Source organism: Eptatretus burgeri, chromosome 1, assembly GCF_056783735.1.
Source record: "Eptatretus burgeri isolate ZD-2024b chromosome 1, Ebu_testis_v1, whole genome shotgun sequence".
Taxonomy (NCBI): Eukaryota; Metazoa; Chordata; class Myxini; order Myxiniformes; family Myxinidae; genus Eptatretus; species Eptatretus burgeri.
The window spans coordinates 65605818-65633227 of NC_140961.1; the positions used below are offsets into that span (position 1 = coordinate 65605818).

A 27410-nucleotide genomic window follows, 5' to 3' on the forward strand; every position below is an offset into this window, starting at 1 on the left:
TGACCTGAAGTGATGTGTCGTCACCCGAATCGGGTGCTCTGATTGGACGCCAGCCACTGCGCGACCCGGCCACCACGGCCGTAAGCGGCCTTATTTTATATGCAGCAAGACCGCTGAGCTGTGGAATTGTCTTGCTCTGAACACCGCAACATGAACCGCCCCGCACCAAAATTCCGGGCCGTGCTCTCGGTGAGGCCGAGGGCCATGCCGGTCAATGCCCCTGCTCCGTGGCATGCCATGCGGCCTGAGCGATCTGGGCCATGCATCTGCGCCTCTGCTTGGTGGCGGCTGCATCGAAGAGGAGGTGTGGGAAGATATTTGTGGCCGAGGTGTCGAGTCAAGATCGATGGTAAGGTGCCGTTGCGAACCAACGTGCAGACCCAAACAAAAACGTGCACCATGCGCATCCTGTGCATTGCAATGGTAATTATCACAGGGCTGCGCACGGGTCCGCTATCGTGCATGTAGTTATTTATCACAGGGTGATCCTCATAAGCAGCTGCCTGAGCACGGTGCCGGCCCCAATCTGTGTCATGGATTGAAGGAAAGGATTGGATATAATGATTAGATTCAGATTTGGCTTGAAAAAAGCACGCCGTGTGCATCATGTACAGCATTGGAATTTAATGTATGGTTCTACTATTCCCCTGGAGAAAGTATTCTTGTAGCGGAGGGTTTTTCTATCGTGTGGTTGATGCTTCTTTTGGTCTCCGCAAGGACATTCGTATGTACCATGCGCAGCGGCCTCGCTGATGGCCGAAAGGAAGAAAGAGATACAATCAATCCAAACTATGAAACCCACACAACGCACTTCATCGCGTTTACCCATTAGACATGAGGGAAAGGTGTAACTGCATGTATATTAATGAAATAACTGTCTGGGGATCACTGTGTGTTGGGTGCCATTGCCTTTGAGGCATGCGGTTTTCAGAACCGCAAATATATATATATATATATATATATATATATATATATATATATATATATATATATATATATATATATATATATATATATATATATATATATGTTTGAGGGGGGGTATGCATTCAAAGGGTAATTAGGATGTTTAATTAGGTATGCCATGCTGTTCGAGTTTACCAGGATCTCGATGTAATAAGTAGCAATTCAGTGGTGATAAGTTGTCTAGTAAATGTTCATTTCTTCAAGGGGGAAATGATAATTGTCACGTAATTAGATAGGGACACGGGATAGGGTAAGTGTGTCTGCGTAAACCCCTTTTAGTAGTCCCTGGAGGCTGGCCGTGACGTCACAGGACAGTGCAGCGGATGGCTCCGCCCCGTGATCACGATTGGCAGAAGGCGACGGCGGTGGGCCAATAAACGGCTCGATTGGAAGTGACGAGGACTGGAGGATAAAAAGGTTCTGTTCGGGGTCGAAGAGGAAGAAGATCGGGACAAAAAGATCGTGTTTTTTTGGTGTGGAGGCTGTTGCGTGGGAAGCGTACTTCTTGTTGTGCTGATTCGATCGTGTTCTTCATCGTGTCTTGGAGCCTTGCTGAGCCTCGTGCCTCACCTTGGTTGGCTCTGGGGTTCTGCTGACTCGGAGTACGGGGTCGAACGGCGGGCGGACCTGCCTCCCTCTCCTGCTCGCAATTTGGCGCCAGAACTGGTTCCCTGGCGGCTGTGAGCGGACTTGGGCCAAGACCAGGAGGTCGACAGCACCACGGTTTCTCCTGCCCCCCTGACGAGAGCAAGGCCAGCTCGTCCGACGCTGATCCAGGGACAGTTGCGTCCACACCACGGTCCAGCCTGACCACCAGAAGTAGCTACGTTTTGTGTGTGTGTGTGTGTGTGTGTGTGTGTGTGTGTGTGTGTGTGTGTGTGTGTGTGTGTGTGTGTGTGTGTGTGTGTGTGTGTGTGTGTGTGTGTGTGTGTGCTTGGCGCCTTAGAGGGTTTGAGATCTGTATATTCATTGGAATTGTCTGTGTTTTCCCCACGCCCGATCCCACACCATCCCGTCGAATCGCCCCGGATCCCTCTTCTTGCCGAGTCTTGTTATTTCTGGTTAATAATAAAAACAAATAAACATCATCAACTCAGTGAAAAGTAACTCGTGCCACCTTCCTCGTCCCGTTTGCGGTAGAGCGATTAGAACCGCCATGTTTGGGTTATAAATAAATAAACCGCCTCCATCGTTTCGGCTCATTCTACGTTGGCGGGACTGTTTAAGTCCCGTGGACGTCACAATATATATATATATATATATATATATATATATATATATATATATATATATATATATATATATATATATATATATATATATATTATTGCGAATTCGCGCCCGCCGGCGTGCGAGCGGCCACGTAACTCGAATCGCGGAACGTCGCCCACCGGACGGACAATTCCGTCGTGACCCTCTCGGACTAACGCCGGGAACTAGTCAGGGGTGGGCCTTTTGTCCTCACCACGATCGTGCCAATCGGTCCCCCGCGTGGGATAGGGTTGTTCGCCAAATTCGACCTACCTAAGTACCCACACAGAGGGTAGACCGGGCGATCGCACCTCGCCGCAGGTCGACTTCAGACACGGGCCACTTTAAGCGACCCGTTCCGTACTATCAGGATAACCGAGCGGTGTTATCGTCAACCTCGACGGTTCCGATTAATTATCGGGCGTATTTAGCCCACTACCAACCCTTTACGTGAAGTAAGATGGAGATTCAATTAAAGAAAAGACGAAGCGAAACGGGAAAAACAGTTCAACATGAGGCACATTTATTCCGCGGCACATGGATAGCACACATATACAATTACAACAATTATGCACCAAAAGCAATTGCAACAAAAGAAACACAACAATGCAGATCTACTACCGACTACGCGAGCACACGGCAACACTTACACAGTTTTACTTTACAGACGGCGCCGACAACACATATACTCAAAAGCAAAAGAAAAGGGCCACCCTCAACGACAAGGTGGCAGACGGGGCTGTGGGCGCGAGACCGGGTGGAGCCTACCCGTCTTGTGATGAGCCGCAAATGCCGCGGCGGTGCCCCGACTCCGCACTCCTTCGCGGGTTTCGTTGGCACTGCTTGGAATGGGGTGGGAACGGGGCCCCCTTTCCGCACTATCTCAGCGCGGGGGGGGGGAAGGGGGGAATTGTTGATGCTCTGGGGAAAGAGGATAGCTGGCTTGCTTGGGTCCCCCGACGAGCGACTCCACTGCGACCTCGACCGCGCTCCCGGCTTCCCCTCTCTGCAGCTCCCCGACAGACTCCGAACCCCGACAGACTGACTCTCCTCCAGACCCGTCTTGACTGCTGCTGCCACACTCCGCCGCCGCCACACCTCTCCAACTCACCCGAGCCCAAAAACTCTCTGCCGCTGCCACACTTCTCCACTTCGCCCGAGCCCAAAAAACTCTGCCGCTGCCACACTTCGCCACCGCCACACCTCTCCAACTCGCCCGAGCCCAAAAACTCACTGAATTCGCCCCGCGCTCGGCGCTTTATAGTACGGCAGGAGAACCCATATGCAAATTTCCGGATCAGGATGAGCTCGGGGGCGGAGCCACGCTCGCCCATTGGACGGAGGAAAAGTGGGCGTGAACCTCCCCTGATCCTCGAATTTGCATATATCGATTCTACTCCGACACGCCTGGAGGCGGGGCCAAATCGCCCAGCGCTTAATGATTGGACGGATCGGAAGTGGGCGTGTATCATTCCTGATCCGACTTCTCCTCGGAAAGGCCGCTTTTTGCACCCGCTGCTCGGCGCGCGCCCCGCACGAGGCCAGGACAGCCTGACGCTCGGTGCCCACAAGCGGTGCAGGAATGGCCGCAGAAGGAGAGGCGAAGGTGGTGGAGGGTGGCGGTCCCTGGCCACGGTGACGCTTGGAATGGCGGTGATGCGATGGTTGCGGGATGGCGTGCTGTGAAGGTAAAGGTCGTGGCTGTTGGCGTTGTTGTTGTTGTGAAGCGGCATTGTGGTTGGTGGTTGTTGTGTGATGGCGGTTGAGACGTGGTTGGTTCAAAGTAAAGATAGAACAGACAAACGGCTATCTTAAAGGGTCGCAGCCCGAATGAATCACATTTATTCCCTCTAAACAACGGGTTTGGGGCTAACTACACATGTACTTACAGAGATATCTCACCTACGGGACCTGAATGGTGGTTTGCGAATTTCCTCAACCACAACAATATATATACACATGAGAATCCATTGTGTTTATCGTGAATGTCTTCTCAACTGTCGAGGAACTTGGGTAGAGTTTGAAATGACAAAGTGTCTCCTTTGGGCAGCTTTTCTTGGTTGCTTTATGCAACTTGCTCAGCGAGAAGAGCATATGAAGAAGCAGGTCAGGTATGGGAGCATGTGTCAGAACAGCGTGTCGCTGCGTCTACTTTCCGCCGGTACTCCAGGGGCCTCCGTCTGGCCATCCCCCAGGCAGATGCCAGGCCCATCCCCATCTCCATGAGATGATGGTAAACCTGCTGCAACCACGAGGCACGTGGTCGGCCCACTGGCCTCCTCCACTCATGAGACTCCCACGCTGAGAGAATCTGGTGAGCAGGATCAGCGTCAGGAAAACGAGCCACATGTCCATACAGCCGCAACTGACGCTCAAGGACTATGCAGGTAACAAATCTCATACGAGTCTCTCTCAGCAACCGCTCGTTGGACACAAAATCCGGCCAGCGATAGCCAAGGATTCTCCGAAGAGACCTGGTACCAAAGGAATTAAGTCTCCGTCTCAGATCCTTGGTCAGAGTCCAAGTCTCGCATCCATAGAGTAAGACTGGAAGTACCAAGGACCTGAAGACTCGGACTTCCGTCCTCCCGCACAGGTACCGCAGCGCCACACCCCATGATCCAGTGAATCCATGACTCCCCAGGCCCGACCCAGACGTCTATTGACCTCTGACTCACAGCCAGCAGAGACATGAATATCACTGCCAAGGTAAGTGAATCTCTCCATGACCTCAACATCCTCACCACAAACAGACCCAGACAGGACAGCAGCATCCAAGATGTCACCGAAAGCCTGGATCTTAGTTTTGACCCAAGAAACCCATAATCCCAGTGGCTCCAACTCATGATTCAGCACATCGAGGGCCCCCAAAAGGATATCTGAAGTCTCCGCAAAGATGACTGCATCATCTGCGAAATCAAGGTCCGATATCTTGACATTCCCAAATGATGCACCGCAGCTTGATCTCTCCGACATCCTCCCTAAAATCCAGTCCATACAAGTGCTGAAAAGTGTGGGGGCCAGTACACACCCCTGACGAACTCCAGTAACAACTGGAAATAAGTCAGAGATGGTACCACCACACTTCACAGCACTCTCAGTACCAGAGTCGAGTTCAGACATCAGATCGATCAGTTTTGGTGGCACCCCACGAAGACCAAGAATCCTCCAGAGGACATCCCGATTCACTGAATCGAACGCTTTACAGAGATCAACATAGGCTGCAAGCAGCCCCTGCCGAAACTCTCGTCTGCGTTTGGTGAGGACACGAAGAGCAAGGATACAGTCAATCGTTGACCTGTTTGGTGTAAAGCCTGACTGCTCTGGACGCTGGTGCTCAAGCAGATGGTGGCGAACCCTATCAAGAGTTTTCCGAGCAAAGACCTTGCCCGGCACTGAGAGCAGCGTCACCCCTCGGTAAGTTTTGCAGTCTTGGCGATCACCCTTCCTTTTCCAGAGAGGAACAACAAGGCCCCTCTTCCAATCAATTGGGATGATGCCTGTGTTCCAGGCAGAACACAAAACTGCATGCAACGACACGAGTGCAGCATTTTCACCAGCCTTGAGAAGTTCAGCATCGAAGCCACAGATCCCTGGAGCTTTGCCCCGTTTCAACTGGTTTACCGCAGCCTGTGTTTCCACAAGCGAAGGTGGACCACAGTTGATTCGAGGGTCAGCAACAGGGATTGTAACACCCTTGACGTCCAACTCGACAGCTGGGGGATCAGCCTGGTACAACCGCTCAAAGTAACCGGCCCAGCGGGCCTTCACTTCAGACTCCTCTGTCAAGAGCCTACCACTCTCTGCTCTAACTGCAGTGCTCCTAGGGATGGGCTTGGATGACGCAATGCGTGAATTCCCCTGTAAGTGGGACAAGAATCACCTGTCCACAGGTGATGCTCTACCCCCTCACAGATTCCTCGCACATAGGCCTCCTTGTCCACCCTCAGTGCACGTACAGTTTTACGCCTCAGCTCCCTGAACAGCTCAGCTCTGCCATTCAGCCTGGCCTTGCGACTCTGGTCAATGGTATCCAGTGTCCCTTGAGAGACAAAATTCTTCTTTGCCCTGCGGTGAGTTCCAAGACATCCACCGGCAACATCAAGGATGGTGGTCTTGAAGGCACTCCACAACTCTTCAGGACCCGCCAAAGCACCCAGACCCCCCAGGTGTCCACTCAGCCTGTTCGCAAACTCCTCAGCTACTCTCTCATCCCTGAGCTTGCCAACATCCAGGCAAGGCTGGGATGGTACTATTCTCCAGGATTTAAGGTGCAGCTTTAGAGTTGCTACAACAAGCCTGTGGTCAGTATTGAGGAACTGAGCACTCCGGTAGACCCTGCAGTTCTGGATCATCCTCCAGCGACCATCAATGAGGACATGGTCAATCCCCTTTGCCACACTGCCAGAGTTGGAATGCCAAGTCCAGCGATGAGCTTGTGGGCGCTGAAACCATGAACCAGCCACCCTAAGTCCATGACTTCTTGCAAAGTCAAGGAACTTGGTGCTATTCTGGTTCATAGTTCCTGACCCATGGGGACCAACACACACCTCATAACCATCCCTATCAGTTCCAGTCGATGCATTGAAATCCCCCAAGACTAGAAGTGTATCTCGTCTGGGGCACTGATCAACCACAGACTCGAGCGTGGCGTTGAATGCATCCTTCATGGTGAGATCACTCGCCTCAGTGGGAGCATAAACAAAGACCAGGGAAATGACACCTCAGGAGTGACGAATCCTTAATCTCATAATACGCTCGTTGACCGGTGTTACCTCAATCATCATTGGGGTCAGCTTATTGGACACAGCTACAGCAACTCCTTGGGTATGGTAACCATCAGAGCGACCAGACCAATAGTAGGTGTAACCACCCACCATTATCTCGCCGCAATCCGGTCTCCGAACCTCAGAGAGAGCTGCAATCCCGATGTCCAAACGCTTGAGCTCAAATGATAACAGAGACAGGTGATCATCCTCTCTTAGAGATAGGACATTCCTGGCACCCACCCGAAGGGACCGCCTCAGGTTAACCCAAGGAGTCCGCCGTCTGGTGGACGACACCTCAGCACCACTCCGACACACTCTCCCGCAATCTGACCCAGGGAGGTTACCCCGTGGTTCCCCTCCTTTCATCAAAGATTGGGGGTCCCGAATGCTTTGCCCCAATCCCGTCATCCGGTGAGCTGCCCTGCAAAGGGAAGCTGCACAGGAGGTACTCCGACGGAGTGGGTTTTCAGATGTTTTTGCGTTTTTATGTTTTGCAGAACGAAGGGTTTTACTGTGGCTGGAGTGCAAATCCTGCCACCAACCTCCTAATATAAAAGTAACCCAACTGCAGGAGGACATCCGCAGACACAGTTGGGCACTAGATATGGATGGCCGTTGGCTCACAAGGAGCTCCTCTGCCCTTTGACAGGTTTTGTTTTTAATCCTGCTGGATGTCCATATCCAAACACCCTCCTCAATAAATGAAGTCAATTTATCTATAATCCAAGCCACCTGGGGAAATTGATCACTCAAATGGTGGGTTCCCATCATTCTCCCTCCACCCAAACCCCCCTCACCCTTTGGCTTGCTCCTGAATTAAATTGTTAATCAAATACAGAAAACTGTCATTGTAAGAGATTCTCCATGTACCCTTCCACAACAGCCACCGAAGATGTCAATTTTTTTTTAAATATAATTACTTGAACGGTTTGGTTCATCAATATTTAAGAAACATAATTGTCACCATACACGCACACGCACACGCATACACACACACACACACACACACATACACACACACACACACACACACACACACACACACACACACACATACACACCATATTGAGCGACAACAATCAACAAGTGCATGATGTTAATACTGTCGGTGAAGTCTTCTGGTTTTCATCACTCTCGGAGTTTATCAACCTGTTGAAAATCAAAAAGCTCCACTTAATGAACTACAGTCCCATTGTATGTATGTGAGAAAAAGCATGGCCAAGACAGTTTAACAATTGACTTGGAATAGTCTGTAGAGAGATGACTTAGTAAGGTCGTAGAGGTTTCAAATGAGGAGTTGACATCCATTTTCAAAGGAGATAGCAGGTACTGTACGGAAATCAGAATTTCCTTTACTGGAGAAAAACACGAGGAGATGGGAGATAATACAGTTAACACAGAGAAAGAGATTTAGCAATTAGGAAGTTTGAGCGCAGATAAAATCTCGAAATGGATAGCTCACTTCAAAGAGTATAGAACGAGGTAGAAAAAACAGTACCATTGATTGTGGATACATTTTAGGTCTGGCACGATAGCCTAGATGCATGCCCACTTGCATCTGCGCTGTCTAGACTGGGTTCACATCTCAACCCAGCTAGAAAAATTGTCACCTTGGTGTTTTGCATGCAGGGTGAGGCATCAAAGCCTGTGTCCACCACCCATATAGACATTAAACTGGGTGTCTCGGATGTTAAACATTCGTTGGTGGAAATTAAAGATTCCTGTGTCTTTTGAAAAGTGTATCATTAGCTATTTATTGCCGGACCCTGAACTAATTACAAAGTCGTAGTAATATATACATTTTACATCTCGATTAATACAGAAGAGGTAGATTGCAAATATAGCATCAAAAGTTAACCAGATCATGCAAGCAGGAGGGAATTGCAGTCCTCTAAGTTTAACTTAAATAGCAGGGAAAGTAATTGGAACTGCAGTTCAATTGAGGACTTTAATTGGGGGACACCATACTGAAAGATAAACAATTATCAGGGATAGTCACCATGGACTTATGAAAGTCAATCGTGTGTACTTGACTTCTTGGAATTTGTTAGGTTATGTTTAGAGGTGGTGACTGGGTGGTAAAATAGTGGTGGTGCAGCAGACTGTTTATTTATATTTCCAGAAAGCTTATGAGAAGGTACCACATAGGAGTAAAGAATGAGTAGCATAGGGGGAATGTTGAGTATTTTGTTAGAAAATTGGCTAAAGAATGACAGAGGTGTTATAACTTACAAGCATTGGATATGGAATAGACATTATCAGGTTATAATGTGATTTAGTGAGTTTTAAAATGTATGAAAGTGTCTATCGATGTCATTTAGCTGTTATGGAACTGTATGGATGAGTTGCAGACCTTGTATCTCCATCCTGGCCACCAGCTATAAGGAATGATTTATTGTTTGTCAAACTGTAAGTACAAGAAAGAAGGGGGGGGGGACAGTGGCAGAAGCAGCATTCCGTAACCTCCCCCCTCCCCCCCCAACCCACATACATGACACCCCTACCCCTGTTTTAAAGTGGGGGGTGCTGGAAATATATGATAGCCAGTGCAAATGTTATGCAAAGCTCATTTTTGTCTGATCATTACAATCAGCCCTGGAGTGAATGGGTGTCTTGGTGATTTTCTCCCATTTCCTTTGGACCTAGGACCTGTTGTCATCAGAGCAAGGCCCGAATTTAACCTGTTGAATGACCTGGAATCGTTCGCACAGCGTTTCTCGCAAGTTAATTGTACCAGGAACCAGGAAATGAGGGCACATATGGCTTTTCCCTGTGTGCTGCTCCCCGCTGCACCAAGGTGAGAATCCGCCATGCCTTTGAAGGGCTATAGCATGCACGAACAGATACTTTCTCGGGCATGCTCCCTGATGAGCTCCTGGGATTTCTCACCATCACCGAGACAGAGATTTTCCTTGCTCCCATACTCCCATAAAGAGAATGACACAGTGACTTCAATCATGTCTGTATTAATAACAAGTCATATCAGGAAAGGTTCCCTTTGTGTGCCTCACATGGCATCTGTTGTGTTGAATGTTTTGGTGTTTTATTCTGCATAGAGAATGAAACTATGAATTTATGGCTCAAGGATTTTATATGATACACTGGCAGAAAAGAACGAAAGTGGCGCATGTGGCTAATAGCCGATTGCCTACTTAAAATGTGAGTCATCTAACCAGCTATGTTAGGAATGTTTGTAAACGCCTGTGTGTAGTTTATAATAAATTGGACTATTTTAGCAAAAGTGGAATTCCTTTGATTTATGCATAGTTTGAGAGGTTGGTCATAGATGTTGGGGGAGGGGTGGTGGGGTGGGGTGAGCAGACAGCACAGTGCCAGGCAGCCATAGGTAAAGCAAATAGGGTTTTTGGCTGTATTCAGAAGGGGATAAATTAAATCAAAAGAGGTAGTGGTAACACTGTATAAGAATATAGCGAGGATCATCTGGAACATTGTGTTCAGTTTTTGTTACCAGATCTGAGGAAGTACATATCTGCCATAGAGAGGGTACGGCATAGAGCAAGTAAATTGTTTCCGGGCCTCGCTAGATTAAGCTATGAAGAGCGGCTGAAGGATGCAGGACATTTTACATTAGAAAGTGGACGATCACGAGGGGATATGATAGAGATGTTTAAGATAATGAAGCAAATAGTCAAAATAAGTGCAGAAGACTTTTTCAGCAGAATGGACAGTGACATCACCAGGGGACACAGTTTAAGAGTAAAGACAATGAGAGTTGGACAGAAGTAAGGCAGGAGTCTTTCACTCAGAGAGTAGTAAATGTAAGGAACAGCTTCCATGAAAAGGTAGTGGCAGCGGAAACAGTAGACAGATTTAATTTTGAGTGAGATCGGTATCTAGTTGCAGTGGGGATTGAGGTTACTTGAATATTGGAAGGATTTCACAGGCTTGATTGGCCTAATGGCCTCATCCTGCATTCCAGTTCCACGTCAAAAAGGTGATGGTAACTGTTGGGAAGGGAAACAGCTTGGTTTCGGATCAAGTGGTTTGAAGTTGCTAAAGTTCTTAAGGTCCTTGGCATATATGATATAACACATGATCGCCATAAATCTCAACTTAACTTTGGGTTCCATGTGCCCTGGGATTTTGTATAAAGAAGTAGTAATGGGTATATTGTGTCAAGGTATGCAAGGGTGGATCTGGTGGGGGGGGGGAAGGGTTCACCGGGTGCACATTAACCCCCCACCCCACCCCCTCCCCTCACCGCCTCTACCAATTTCTGTCATGTCATCGTCATGTGAGAAATCATTGGAAAATTGGCAATCGCACGAGTCCTTTGCTTTCACGTATCCATTAAATCGAGCCACGCTACTTTTCACCGCGAGCTCTGTGTTAATTCCTGAGACTCAGTGTTAAGGTATGGCTCCGAAGGGAAAGGCCACGTTTTCTGAATCGCCTCCTCCAGAAAAGTGCAGTACAATCCTGAACTACTTCACCGGGTAAGCCAAACTTTCATTGGCTACATTATCCGTTATTATGACGATCTGATGATCCGAAATGGTGGTGGTACATTTCACGATCTGTGAACATCTTAACCTCAAGTGAACCCCCCATAAAAAAATTGTGGATCTGCCCCTGATATAAGTGGGTAAATATCAGAGTATCACAAGTACTATGATGACTCTCAATAACCAGTATTGTATTGTGTCAAATTAGCAGATGATACTGATGAAGTATACGGTCAAGCGAATGGTAAGAAGTTTTCAAATGCAGACGAATTTAGTTGTTTTGGTGGAACGGGCAAACCAGTGAGAAATGACATTTCATGTAGTAAACGATAAAGCTATCCGTACTTGGAAGAATAATAGTTTTTCAGTGAGTATATGAGGAACAATATTTATGTGTAATACATTCAGAATACTCAAGCAGATACACAACATGGTGTGAGGCAGCAATAAATAGGGAAAATGGGACTTTGGTATGTGATTGGAAAGGCACTGTATAATTTGCCTGAACAAGCAACACTAGCATCATACAGAAGTTTGGTTCGGCCACATTTAGAGTACTCTGCTCAGTTTTTGTCATCTTGTCATCAATCCATGCAAACAGCAGGATTGAGGGACTGGAGGGAGACTTGGATAAATAAAGGGTGTGGGTAAGAATAAGGGTGAGGGGAGGGGGGCACAGGGAGTGAACAAGATGGATACAGCTGTAAACTCTTAGGAAGGAAGAACTGGAAATTTGGAAAGAGGTGGGTTTGTGCAGGGTTAAAGAGAGTAGAAAATATCATAGTTGTGGGTGGGGGATGACCTGAGATGGTGGTGAAGAGCTGTCTTGAAGCCCTGGAGAGAAGAATGAGATCGAAGACACGAAGGAAGTTGGTTCCATAGTTGCAAAAAAAAATGGAATGGATGAGTGAAGGTTAGCAGTGAGCCTGGATTTTGGGAGTTTCACCAGGAGGGGGTTACTGGCACACCGCATTCACCCTCTTGAAACCTGGGGTGGGGGGGGTTTGAAAAGACAGGTTCACTCCCTGTGTCCCCCCCCCTCACCCTTATTCTTACCCACACCCTTTATTTATCCAATGATACTGCAAGCTTGTTTGGATAGAAGGGACAATGGATGGTGCAAAGTACAGTAGAATCCTTGATGAAAACATGCTTGAGTAGGCCTGGTGCTAGCGTAATGGTTAAGGTGGCTGGCTTAGGATCCCCGGGCCCTGAGTTCAAGCTCCTGTTGTGCCATCAAATTAATACCAGGTAGGGTTGACTCATCCTGTCATTCCTCCAAAGTTGACAAAATGAGTACGAGTGTATTGGTAACAGGGACATCAGTGGCACAGCTGCATCCTCAGCCAATGATGCTATTCATCGCCTTGTGCTGCACGTGAAGGATCCAGAGGAGGTGGAGGACCTGCTTCAGTCAGCCATGAATCTGAAACTGGGTAGGAGATTCACATTTTGGCAGGACAATGATCTGAAGCATAAAGATAAAACCAGGCTGGAATGGCTCAATAAGAAGAAAATAAATGTTCTTGAGTGAACCAGTCAAAGTCCTGACTTGAACTCAATTGACCATTTATGGCAGGACTTGAAGATTGCAGTCCATCGACGATGCGCATCAAATTTGGCAGAACTAGAGCAATTTCAACGTTAAGAATGGGAAAATATTTCACCATTTCACTGTGCAAAGCTGGCAGAGACCTAACAAGAAACACTCATCACAGTCATTGCTGCAAAAGATGCTTCCACAAAGGCTGAATACTTTTGCAACCAGTGAATTTTGATTTGTACATGTGTTTTGCAGGTATACCTGACATGTAACCTCCTTCAACTACAAGTGTTTAATTTGATCTCTTCAGTTATGAATAAAAAAGTTCATTTGGAAAAATTAGCATTTATCATGGACCAAGTCAAGGAATTCCAAAGTAATAGTTTGTGGGGATGTGATAGTTTTCTGGTAATTAAGGAGTTTTTTTTCAGAGAAGATGGAAGTATAATTTTTGATATGTGCACTCTCTGCCATAAAAACCCAACACTTGATGGTTGTGGTTGTTTTTGCAATTCATTTATGTGATATTATGGAGCACAGATTAGGTGCAAACCTCTGACTGAATAATTATATGTCCTGATAAAGATAAATGCTGATTAATTACATGTCCATTTCATTGTCACCTAATCATGTAATGCTTTGTTGTAGCGAATGTTTTTACAAAAGGATCAAACATGGAAGTCACAATCTCAATAACAGGTATGTCTGCCTCTGGCAGCAATCGTTGCACATTGACTGCATGATCACTCAAATATCGACCTGGGGGGTGACATTCCATGGACGAATCCGCTCCTGTTCCAGCTCATCAATGGTCTGTGGCTACCTTGTAAAGACACAATCGCACCAATCAACAAAACGGCCACTCAGTAGAGCACATACCTCTGCCAGCCCGATTAGCTTATGTTTTCTATCCCACTGATAGGTCGGATCTGGATTCGGACCTGAACTAAAATCTAATCGGCTCGTTCCTGTTACCTAACCAATTCATCCACCATGTTTTGTCCAAATATGTCCCTAACTTTTTCAGATATCATGCTTTATGTCATTTTAGCCCTCTCACTCAATGGTGAAAAATCACTTTAAAATTCTCCGATCCAGATCCGGATCTGCACCAAAATCGAATCAATTGTTCCTTTTTACATACCCAACCTGCTCACTAAGTTTCATCCGAATCCGTCCACAACCTTTTCAGAAATCCTGCTATATGTCGTTTTTGGCCTTGTCTCTCAATGGTGAAAAATCAGATAATTTTCAGATTTACGTCCGGATCTTCACCAAAATTTAATCAATTCGTCGGTGTCACATACCCAAACTCTCCACCAAATTTCGTCTGAATATGTCTGCAACGTTTTGAGATATCCTGTTCACAAACAGACAGACAGGGTTGAAAACATAACCTTTATCCACCTTTGTTTACGGAGGTAATAATATCCCAAAGAAGTTAAATTGGATTCAAATATGGTGAGATGGCAGGCCAGTCATGACATTAACATTGACTTTAACAAGAAGGTTCCTTTTTTGAATGGCCCAGTTAGCTGATTTGGGCATAATCTGAAATCGCCTCCACCAATATTCAGTTTGAATGGCCCTGTTAGCAGGAGCATTATCATGCATAAATATTATTCCTGGATTATGTTGTTGAAGGGAAGGTAACACATGTTGCTTTAAGATCTCATTAATGCATCGGTCTGGCGTCAAGGTTTCAGCAATACCACCCCACACCATGACACATCTACATCTTCAAAAGGATAGTAATAGCTTATGAAAGTGCCCACCACAGTCTTGGGTTCTCTGCTGGATCACATAGACAACAACAACTCAAGCATCATCACTTTTGTTGATGTTGTAATGTCTAATACTCAATTCATGATGTGACCATTGTATCTACCTTGCCTCTGGAGCAGTCACTTGTTTATCTTCTTTTGTTCGTCTCACTCCAAAGGGGTTGTGAGAATTACAACCTGTGTATGTGTGCACGTGTATATGTGTGTGTGTCTGTGTTCGTACGGGTTAGTTTTGGTGTGTGTGTGTGTGTGTGTGCGTGTGTGTGTGTGGTATGGTGTGCCCATGTGTGGTGTGATGTGTCCTGGTGATAAGTCCAACCCCTTTTCAGCATGGTTTTGAACTCTTTAGCTTTGCCCCCTCTGTCAGGGGTGGAGCGACTGAATTAGGCAGAGAATGACAGGTATGGATATGGTTGTATGGTTGTTGTTTTACCACACGCACGTGAAGTGAAAAGCTCTGTTTGTCTACAAATAGCAGTTTATGATCGCGGAACAACTTCATTTCAATTGAATGTTATATTTTGAACATGAATCGGAAAACAAACCTGCAGTTTAGTTGTGCTTTATGACTGAATTTGTCTCGATTGCACATGTGCAGAGAGGGGTGAGATAACATTTTTAATTTGTCTGCCTGCTTGGCACTCAAATATAATTTTAAATCATTCCAAACAGGAAACTTACTGTTTTTAAGGATGTTATAAAGGACACAAACAACAGGCACAAATAACTAATGTAACATGTTAACCCTTAAGAGATAACCTTCATCCCACGGTTATGTCTGGGCAATCTGGGGTCTTTCCGACCCCCAATCACCACCCCAAACGGAAGGAAAGTTTTTTTTTTATTTTAGAAAAAAATGTTCTCATCATTTTATTGCAGTAACATTATGTACATACAAAATTGAAACCGTTTGCAATATTTTAAGACTAAAAATAGATTAATAGACTATTAATAACTGTTTATTTCTTATTTTTTGAGGAAAAATGTAAATAAAATATTTATTTTGGAAAACATATGTTGGGTTTGGGGTCCTCAAAATCCTGGGTTACCTTTTAATGGTTAAATAAGGTGTTGTAAAAGATGACTTCTGAAAACAAAAGTTTTCTAAAACCTTTAAAATATTTTTATTTAATTTCAATGTACAGTAATTATACACACCCTTGACCACGATCGAAGACAAATTGCTGTTTTTGGCACTTTCAAAACCCTTCCATCTTGCGGTACTCGGACAAAATATTACGGCATTTTATGTCATCATGACAATTCAAATTATCTGCTCGTAAAGACACTGCCCATATCTTTGTTTCTCAAGACAGCATGCCTGCATGGGGCAATGTGTTCTCTGAACTCTAGTTAAAGAACATAATCAGTTTGTTTTTGGGATAATCCACACTCTGGTGTCTCGGAAGGACTTTCAAATTCTCTCAGAATGCCTCATGTCACCTCAGAAAACCTTAGAGTGCATGAGTTGAAACTGAATGATTATTGCATGAGGGAATTACAATATGTGGAAACTTGCAATCAGGTGCTCTGCACATCCCTCGTACCAAAAAAGCACTTGGAATGAATGCTAGAACAGTCCTTCAACAATTACATTATCAATTTTACATGTTTGGTTTTTTTTGTGGTGGAGAGTATATTTGGGAGATGTGATAAATTGGGGATGGGGAGGGTTGTGGTGGGGTGGGGGGGGGCAGCTTGGTCAAGATAAAGCAAGCTCGGATTGAGATGATATTAGTATTTTCTTTAATTTCGAAAAAGTGGTTGATATTGTTGTGGTTACCAAATTCGCAAACCACCATTCAGGTCCCTTAGGTGAGATATCTCGGTAAGTATATGTGTAGTTAGGCCCAAACCCGTTGTCTAGTGGGAATACATGTCATTTATGCGTGCTGCGACTCTTCAGGATAGCCGTTTTTCTTTTACTATCTTTATTTTGGACCAAGCACCATTGTTACCACCACCAACCACAACATCAACCACCCACCGCGGAGCCGCTTCACGTCACACCTCGCAACCGTCGCATCGCCACCGTTCTTGCGCCGCTTGTGGGTACCGGTGTTGGACTCGTGCAGGGCGCGCGCCGAACAGCGTGTACAAAACCACGGATTTTCCGCTCCAAAAACGGATCAAAAACGACACACGCCCACTTTTGTTCCGTCCAATCGGTGAGCGAGGGGTGATTTGGCCCCGCCTCCAGGGCGTTGGAGGGCGGTCGCTATATGCAAATTTATGGATCAAAATGCATTCACGCCCACTTTTTCTCGGGCCAATGGGGAGCGAGGTGAAAGGTCGAAGGCAGGGGGTCAAAGACGAAGCCACGGGGCTTATATAAGCGACCGCGTTCGTCAGTAGAGTTGAGTTAAGACTTCGCAGTCGGTGGAGTTGGGAAGAAGAAGCAAGAAGGAGTTGGTCGTCGTCGTCGTCGTGTGCGTTGGAGTCGGAGTGAAGAGGACGGAGCTTTGGAGAGGCGGTGAGGGCAGACGAGGGGGTGCTCGCGTCGTGCCGGGAGCTGCACACCAGGGAGGCCGACGGCGCGACCTGGTCGAGATGGAGACGCTCGTCGCGGGACTCGAGGCAGAGTAAAAATCCTCCTTTCCCCCGAGCATCAGCAACCCCCTCCTGTTTCCCCCCGCGCTGAGATAGTGCGACAAGGGGGCCCCTTTCCCACCCCCTACCAGACACTGCCCGCGAGGCCCGCGGAGTTGAGGCACCATCGCCGCTCCGCGTCTCATCACCAGACGGGTAGGCCCGACCCGGTCTCGGCCTCAGGCCCGCCTCATCCTTGAGGGTTCTCTTTTCTTTTGTTTTTGGGAATGTGTGTTGTCGGCGCCGTCTGTGAAGTAGAATTGTATAAGTGTTGCCGTGTGCTCGCGTAATCGGTATTAGATCTGCATTGTCGCATTTGCTTTTTGTGTAAAATTGCATTGTGTTTCTTTTCCTTTTCTATGTGCTTTTGGTGGAATTGAATATGTGTGCTTTCCGTTCATCGCGAATAAATGTGCTTTATTGTTGAACTGTTTCCCGCTTCGCTTCGTCATTTCTTTCATTGAATCCTCATCTTGCTTCACGTAAAGGGTTGGTAGTGGGCTGAATACGCCCGATAATTAATCGAACCGTCGAGGTCGACGAATAACACCGCTCGGTTATCCCGATAGTACGGAACGGGTCGCTTAAGTGGCCCGTGTCCGAAGTCGACCTGCGGCGAGGTGCAATCGCCCGGTCTACCCTCCGTGTGGGTACTTAGGTCGGTCGAATTTGGCGAGCAACCCTATCCCACGCGGGGGCTGATTGGCTCGATCGCGGTGAGACCGAAAGGTCCGCCCGTGACTGGTTCCCGGCGTTAGTCCGAGAGGGTCACGACTGGATTGTCCGTCCGGTGGGCGACGTGCCGCGATTCGAGTTACGTGGCCGTCGCACGCCGGTGGGCGCGAATCCGCAACAATATGTTAAAGTGATTGTCAGCAATGTAGTAGGAGTATGGATACGAGTATGGATATTTTCTCACCTTAAAAAAAAATGACTGATAGTGAGAGGAAGAAGGAATAGTGATCCAATCCAGTGAGTTGGGGTGAGTAAGCTGGACAGTGTGTCTGCGCATGTCCTGTCTTAAACCTCTTTCCGACCTTGCGGTCATTTTCTCGTTTGTGCTTTTTTGACCAATCCTTCTGTCCTCCACCATTAACACACCTAAAAATAAAAAAATTCTGCAAGGCTGTTAATTTTGATATTACATAATAAATGTTTTTTTGTATAAATGTACATGTTCCAGCTTTGAGGAGTTGATGAGCCACAAACCAGTTGGGAAGAATTGTCTTTGTCTCATTTGCTCGTATTTCTTAAATTTGTGCATGTTTTTTGGAAAGTTGTCATGATTCCATCACTACATATTCCTGATCCCATTGCCTATTTTCCTGCCTCCTTCCACGTCTATTTGTGTTATCTTGATATTTCCCATTACCTTTTGAGCTTATCGTGCATCACGTTGGAATCTTCAATCCTATTTCTTTACAAAGCTGTCATAAATGTGGTTGAGAAAGCATTCTCACCCACACCTCCCCCTCTCCCTCCCCATTTCTCTGCACTTATCTTCATTTAAATCATTGTGGTTAAGTCTGAGGGTCTGAGGGCATATCCAGAAAAGATGCATCGTGATTCCAGGTCAGGGTGACCGTTAAATTTGGGGAAATCAAAGCTGAGGCCAAAACAAGTGAGAGGGCGTCCTGCCAGCTCGTCAGCATTTGTGACATTTTTTTTTTTAAAGCAATGGATTGTGGTGAGACAAACACCATTGATCTTCATGTGCCAAATGTGACAAGATGTTAACCGCTTATTCTGAGAGCGAAAGTATATTTAATGAGGCGTCGGATGCCAGGCAGGATAGGTGGTTATTGTACTCGAGTTTCAGAGTTATGATTATTTCTGTTATTAATATTACTTCTGACTTAATTATCTGAAGATGAAGATATTACGACTGACTTAATTATCTTAATTAGCTGAAACATAATTATGTTATAGTAACCTAATTATCTGAAGATATGCTACAAAAAACTTTCAACATCTTTCATAAATATTTTCATGATAAGTACTGAGATATCGACATATGAGTACTGCTGGAGTGGGTACTGAAAGATGAGATCCCTTACAAGGAACCAATGCGGTTGGAGGTTCTTAGGCCCAAAAAGCCTAAGCAATGACTACCAACCTATGGTCGTATGTCTGTGCTCTCTCTCCTTAAATTCTGAGCTTCAAGCAAGGACGCAGCACGTACCATCCGTTGATATCTTAAAGTTGTTGATATGACACAGCCAGAGATGGGTTCGTAAGGAAGACCTTGTCCTAGACTCAGAGCAGATGCTCTTACAGACTAAAACCGAGTCTGGTAATTAAATCCTCAATCATATTTCATTACAAAACTCTCTTCCTTGGTGCTTTTGTACTCACTAATACGAGTGCAACTCAGCAAAAAAACTCCAACACCCTGCGATAGAGTGGTGACCTTCCCAAGTTTGGTTCTGAGACAGATATATTTTCATGACAAGTCATGACTGCTCGAATGCTCGACTGTCTGGAGTATCAGCTTCCATCACTGGCACATCATGATCTACTCTTTTCGAAATACTAACACAGATCTTCAGTGTCCACTTTTTCGCTTCCTCTGAAGTGGCTGTATTGAGAAGCAGCACCCCCTGCTGGCATCTCATCAGAGTGGCAGTTTTATTTTTTTAGTCCTGTTGGAGATCGAACTCAGCCAAGACGGTTCAATAACAAGCGTTTCCCTTTCATGCTCTAACCGGGGTGATGCAGTTTCTCAGAAGAACCTTCCAGGGGTAGAGTCGAGTTAATCATATGTCCACATCATCACATGCTGCTCAATGAGGAAGAGTGAATGCCCATTTGGAAGAAAAACAATTACACCATCGAAAGAGCAGAAGTCAAAACCAATCATGTTTATTAATGCTTTTCGTTAAAACTTGAGATAAAATTTATTCCTCAATGATGTGCATAGGATACCTTCTTCTTCTTCTTCTCCTTTTTTAATGGCAACAATGATTCTCACGTACTCATGTGATTGGCTGGGGGATGTTTTTGGCTGGTTTGTTTGGACTACAAAAAAGCTGAAATGCATCACCATAACTCCATGAGGGACACTTACCTCCCTCCACCTGATCAGAAAGGTCTTCGATTCCTTGCTGGAAGCAAAATATTCTTACTCTCTGGACAAGCCAGTGGAAGGTGGAGTGAGCTTCAGAGGAGTGCACCAAGAGATACACCACATCACAAGTTTTCTGAGTTCAACCTCGTGATGTTTGGCATCACCAATGCACAAGTCACATTTCAGAACATTGCCGAACCTGTAAAAAGTCTGCAAAAAAGTCTATCTTTGTATGTATGTATGTATGTATGTATGTATATTTATTTATTTATATATATATATATATATATATATATATATATATATATATATATATATATATATATATATATTAAGCCTGGTGTTGGCGCAGTGGTTAGGGCAGCGGCTTGGGATCCAAAAGGTCCTGAGTTCAAGCCCCGTTGGGCCACTGAATTAATACACCAGGGGGTTGACTCAGCCTGTCATCCTTCTGAGGTCGGCGAAATGAGTACCAGTATACTGGGCTGGTGTATACCCCGGTTAAAATATGTGTACCATATCCCTGTGTTGTAAGAGGAGACCAGGGTTGCGTCAGGAAGGGCATCCGGCGTAAAACATGTGCCAAATCACTATGCGGATCATACGGATGATCCGCTGTGGCGACGCCGAACGGGAGCAGCCGAAAGAAGAAGAAGATATATATATATATATATATATATATATATATATATATATATATATATATATATATATATATATATATATATATATATGTATTATTACGGATCTCAGAATCCAATCCGACGAATGCAAACAAACATCTTGGTCCTCAGACAGTTATTTCCCAAAATGCATGTCCAGGATAGACATATCCCCATGTCTGGTGGGACTCTAAATACTATCTCGGCTCCCACCAGACTCCCCGGAATTGTAGGCCATCGCACACGGATAATTCCGGTGGGTGGGTCGCTTAACCGACCTGTCAGTCAGGTCAGGCCAGATCAGATCTGTGACTTGCTACAGGTATCATGTAAACCTGTACTAACCTATTCCATGGTCGGGTTGTCAGCAACTAAACCGTCTCCCTAACCAGGTTTTTTGGTGAGGAGGGTTTTTGGATATGGACACCCAGTAGGATTAAAAACAAAACCTGTCAAAGGGTGGAGGAGCTCCTTGTGAGCCAACGGCTCTCCATATCTAGTGCCCAATTGTGTCTGCAGATATCCTCCTGGAGTTGGGTTACTTCGTATTAGGAGGTTGGTGGCAGGATTTGCACTCTGGCCACTGTAAAACCCTTCATTCCGCAAAAGACAAAAACGCAAAGAAATCTGAAAACCCACTCCGTGGGAGTGCCTCCTCTGCAGCTTCCCTTTGCAGGGCAGCTCACTGGATGACAGGATTGGGGCAAATCCTTCAGGACCCCCAATCTTTGATAGGAGGGAAACCACGGGGTAACATTCCCAGGTCAGATTGCGAGAGAGTGTGTCGGAGTGGTGCTGAGGTGTCGTCCACCAGACGGCAGTCTCCTTGGGTTAACCTGAGGCGGTCCCTTCGGGTGGGTGCCTGGAATGTCCTATCCCTAAGAGAGGATGATCACCTGTCTCTGTTATCATCTGAGCTCAAGCGTTTGGAAATCGGTATTGCAGCACTCTCTGAGGTTTGGAGACCGATTTGCGGTGAGATAATGGTGGGTGGTTACACCTACTATTGTTCTGGTCGCTCTGATGGTTACCATTCCCAAGGAGTTGTGTAGCGGTGTCCAATAAGCTGACTCCTAATTGAGGTAACACCGGTCAATGAGCGTATTATGAGACGAAGGATTCGTCACTCCTTCGGTGTCATTTTCCTAGTCTCTGTTATGCTCCGACTGAGGCAAGTGATCTCACTGTGAAGGATGCATTCTATGCCACGCTTGAGTCTGTGGTTGATCAGTGCCCCAGACGAGATACACTTCCAGTATTTGGGGATTTCAATGCATCGAATGGAACTGATAGGGATGGTTATGAGACGTGTGTTGATCCCCAGGGGTCAGGAACTATGAACCAGAATAGCACTAAGTTCCTTGACTTTGTAAGAAGTCATGGACTTAGGGTGGCTGGTTCATGGTTTCAGAACCCACAAGCTCATCGTTGGACTTGGTATTCCAACGCTGGCGGTGTGGCAAAGGAGATTGACCAGGTCCTCGTTGATGGTTGCTGGAGGATGATCCACAACTGCAGGGTCCACCGGAGTGCTCAGTTCCTCAATACTGACCACTGGCTTGTTGTAGCAACTCTGAAGTTGCACCTTAACTCCAGGAGAATGGTACCATCCCAGCCTAGGCTGGATGTTGTCAAACTTAAGGATGAGAGGGTAGCTGAGGAGTTTGTGAACAAGCTGAGTGGAGATTTGGGGGGTCTGCTTGCTTTGGGAGGTCCTGAAGAGTTGTGGAGTGCCTTCAAGACCACCGTCCTTGATGTTGCCGGTGGATGTCTTGGAACTCACCATAGGGCAAAGAAGAATTTTGTCTCTCAAGGGACACTGGTGCAGTCATCTTTGTGGAGACTTTAGATATCGTTTTGGGGGCCCTTGGGGTGCTGAATGAGGAAGCAGAACCGCTGGGATTACGGGTTTACTGGGTCAAAACTAAGATCCAGGCTTTCAATGACACATTGCATGCTGCTGTCCTGTCTGTGCCTGTTTGTGGTGAGGATGCTGAGGTCCTGGAGAGATTCACTTACCTTGGAAGTGATATTCATGTCTCTGCTGGCTGTGAGTCAGAGGTCAATAGACATCTGGGTCGGGCCTGGGGAGTCTTGGATTCACTGGATAATGGGGTGTGGTCCTGCCCGTACCTGTGCGGGAGGACGAAAATCCGAGTATTCTGGTCCTTGGTGCTTCCAGTCTTGCTCTATGGGTGCGAGACTTGGACTCTGACCAAGGATCTGAGACGGAGACTTAATTCCTTTGGTACCAGGTCTCTTTGGAGAATCCTTGGATATCGCTGGTCGGACTTTGTGTCCAACAAGTGGTTGCTGAGAGAGACTCAAATGAGATATATTACCTGCATAGTCCGTGAGCGTCAGCTGCGGCTGTGTGGACATGTGGCTCTTTTCCTGACGCTGATCCTGCTCACCAGGTTCGCTCAGCGAGGGAGTTTCGTGAGTGGGGGAGGCCAATGGGCCGACCACGTGCTTCGTGGTTGCAGCAGATTGATCGGAATCGCAAGGAGATGGGAATGGGCCAGGCATCTGCCTGGGGGTGGCCTGACCGAGGCCCCTAGAGTACCGGCGGAAAGTGGATGCAGCAACCCGCTGCTCTGGCACATGCTCCCATACCTGGTGGGACTCTAAATACTATCTCGGCTCCCACCAGACTCCCCGGAATTGTAGGCCGTCGCACACGGATAATTCCGGTGGGTGGGTCGCTTAACCGACCTGTCAATCAGGTCAGGCCAGATCGGATCTGTGACTTGCTACAGGTATCATGTAAACCTGTACTAACCTGTTCCATGGTCGGGTTGTCAGCAACTAAACCGTCTCCCCAACCAGGTTTTTTGGTGAGGAGGGTTTTTGGATATGGACACCCAGTAGGATTAAAAACAAAACCTGTCAAAGGGTGGAGGAGCTCCTTGTGAGCCAACGGCTCTCCATATCTAGTGCCCAATTGTGTCTGCAGATATCCTCCTGGAGTTGGGTTACTTCGTATTAGGAGGTTGGTGGCAGGATTTGCACTCTGGCCACTGTAAAACCCTTCATTCCGCAAAAGACAAAAACGCAAAGAAATCTGAAAACCCACTCCGTGGGAGTGCTTCCTCTGCAGCTTCCCTTTGCAGGGCAGCTCACTGGATGACAGGATTGGGGCAAATCCTTCAGGACCCCCAATCTTTGATAGGAGGGAAACCACGGGGTAACATTCCCAGGTCAGATTGCGAGAGAGTGTGTCGGAGTGGTGCTGAGGTGTCGTCCACCAGACGGCGGTCTCCTTGGGTAAACCTGAGGTGGTCCCTTTGGGTGGGTGCCTGGAATGTCCTATCCCTAAGAGAGGATGATCACCTGTCTCTGTTATCATCTGAGCTCAAGCGTTTGGAAATCGGTATTGCAGCACTCTCTGAGGTTTGGAGACCGATTTGCGGTGAGATAATGGTGGGTGGTTACACCTACTATTGTTCTGGTCGCTCTGATGGTTACCATTCCCAAGGAGTTGTGTAGCGGTGTCCAATAAGCTGACTCCTAATTGAGGTAACACCGGTCAACGAGCGTATTATGAGACGAAGGATTCGTCACTCCTTCGGTGTCATTTTTCTAGTCTCTGTTATGCTCCGACTGAGGCAAGTGATCTCACTGTGAAGGATGCATTCTATGCCACGCTTGAGTCTGTGGTTGATCAGTGCCCCAGACGAGATACACTTCCAGTATTTGGGGATTTCAATGCATCGAATGGAACTGATAGGGATGGTTATGAGACGTGTGTTGATCCCCAGGGGTCAGGAACTATGAACCAGAATAGCACTAAGTTCCTTGACTTTGTAAGAAGTCATGGACTTAGGGTGGCAACCCGCTGCTCTGGCACATGCTCCCATACCTGACCTTACCTGATGCCAATAACTCAACCGCGTAACTAGGGTCCTCCCGTCTATGGGTTAATCGGGTCACCTAATTAATCACATGATTTATTTACGGGTGAACACGCCCTCGGTACCCCTTGTCCGAACCAGATCACTCTACTGGACCGGATCACTTCACCGGATCAGATGCAGCCGAGTGACACTGCCAAGGACGTACGGGCTAAAAGGAACAGATCGTTGGGAATAAAGTCCTGGTTAAACTCGGGTTCGGACCATGCTGGATCAATGGAAAAAAGACAAAAACGAGCAGGTAACATTCCTAATAATAATTTATTAACAATGGGCGATGAATGGTATGTGGCACGATCAGGATTTATTGGGGTGTGTTGTGCAGAGATGTGGACGAGAGGTTTGGTGCAGCAAATAAACAAGCAACTTACAAAAGGGGACACAGAGCAGACTTAACGCAAAATTAATAACAATAATAATGATAACAATAACGATCTTCTGCAGTCTTACTCAAGCAGACAGGCACCAGGACACACACACACACACACACACACACACACACACACACACACACACACACACACACACACAGAAAACCCAATAAAGAGAAAGTATTGAAACAGGAAGGGAAAGGAGTTGAGGCTAAGATCTCGGTACCTTTGTACTTGATAGCACGACATGCCACCAATACGTTTCGGGGGGGGGGGGAGGGAGTGCTCCGTGGTGCGGTACCCGACAGTGGGCGCATCGTCTCTGGCTTCAGCAGCTCGTGTGGAGACTGTATTCGTGAAGGAGGGGCTTGATTGGAGAAGGGGCGGAGTCCAGAGTGCGTGGATGGAGTGGTAGGCGGGAACAGGTGGGCGGGTGTGGTCGACGTGTGGGTGGAAACGAGGAGGCAGAGTCCAGGCAACAGGAGGCAGGTCATGGCAGTGTCATTGAGGGCGAGGCGAGAGAGGTGGAGTCCAGGCAGCAGGAGGCGGGTCGTGCCGAGAGACGAGGGCGAGGCCAGAGCGAGCGAGAGAAAGAGAAAGGCGGAGGGACCGCTCCAACCTTTATAGGACTTGCAGCATGGGGGAAGGGGCCACCCCGAAGCAAAACGTCATCACCTGAATCGGGCGCTCCAATTGGCCCCGACCCCTCACGTGGCCCGCTAACTTTGGCTGGAAACCAACTCACTTTGCTTCTGGCAAGGTCATCTCAGACAGCGGTAATATTCCGCTCCAACCCCACGACATGACACGAATCACCCACACCAAAATTGGCACACAAATCGTCCCACAAAAAACCCCGGGCCGTGCCCTGATGACCGGCCGAGGGTCGTGCATGCCCGCTCGGGCGTCTAACCAGCGCCAATCAACGCACCCGCCCCGAGCGCGCGCCAACGCGGCCCGCACTGCACAACACACCCTCCGGCTTGAGCGCAGCTTCACTGGCCATAGAGACGAGAAGATGTTCACCATCCGTGGGGAATCCGCTGCTGCCCATGAGGGCCGAAGGTACATCAGTATGGATAAATCCATGCATGTTTCGTGAGCGGCGTATGTGTCTGCCTTCGTGCACATTCCATACAGTGCACGCGGTTCGGCCATTACGCACATGGCCAGCGCTCGTGTTCGCATGACTCTGCTAGCGTATGCGTGGGGCGAACACCGATATGGGTCAAATATTTGGTTGAAAAGGAACGCACTACTTTTACCTCACACACCCGCATCCCACCCAACGTGTCGTGGAGTCGCCATATCGGCCTCCGTACGCGTTTCGTGCAGCATGGACGTCGTGCTGGCTGTGTTTCCTGTGTTGTGAAAAACACCATTCGTGCAGCCTCTTCAGAGGTATTCATTCGTATGCCTTTTTAATGCAACCAGCAATCTTCCCCAGATCATCGGAAGCTCGAGTCGATAATCCCGGACTGTTAAGTGCAATGTATGACTCGCTGCACACGCTGGGTTTTGGGCTCGCTTGGGAAAGAGGGCTCTGCGCCATTAATGTGCGTGCGTCATCGTTTCCTCGCAGCGGCGCTGCACGCGCTGGCCTCCATGAGGACCCATCTCACAGCGCAGGCCCACGTGGCTCAGATTTACCTCAGGAATAATCAGAAAATAAGAGTAGGGACGAAATGAAGAAAAAATGATGTAAGCAAACCTTGCTATGAGATCATCGCAACGCACGCCCCTGTTATCCCGCTAGACAAAAGGAAAGGGACTATCTACACGTATATTAATGGGATAACTGTCTTGGGACCACTGTCTGTTGGATGCATGCGGTTCCGAGAACTGCAACAGTATATTCAATTAAAATGTGAGTACGTGTATAAAGTATGTTCAATTAAAATGTGAGTACGTGTATAAAGTATGTACAATTAAAATGTCAGTACTTGTATAAAGTATGTACAATTAAAATGTGAGTACGTGTATAAAGTATGTTCAATTAAAATGTGAGTACGTGTATAAAGTATGTAC

The 27410-nt window shown here is 47.0% G+C and overlaps 1 protein-coding gene and 1 long non-coding RNA gene across 6 annotated transcripts in view; one reads left to right on the plus strand and one right to left on the minus strand.

Moving 5' to 3' along the window:
* Positions 1 to 12436, minus strand: part of LOC147034630 (uncharacterized) — a 50221-nt gene extending 37785 nt beyond the window's left edge. Inside the window, exon 1 of the long non-coding RNA XR_015059557.1 lies at positions 12255 to 12436. This is a non-coding gene — a long non-coding RNA (uncharacterized LOC147034630). The remainder of the gene's footprint in view (positions 1 to 12254) is intronic.
* CFAP184 (cilia and flagella associated protein 184) overlaps positions 1 to 27410 on the plus strand; it is a 202794-nt gene that overhangs the window by 60611 nt on the left and 114773 nt on the right. For 2 of the 5 annotated variants that reach the window (XM_085886470.1, XM_085886476.1), the window contains one exon: positions 9633 to 9783. The exons of the other annotated variants lie outside the window; for them this stretch is intronic. The gene's annotated coding sequence lies outside the window, so the exon portion shown is untranslated. The remainder of the gene's footprint in view (positions 1 to 9632; positions 9784 to 27410) is intronic. 5 annotated transcript variants of the gene reach the window in all.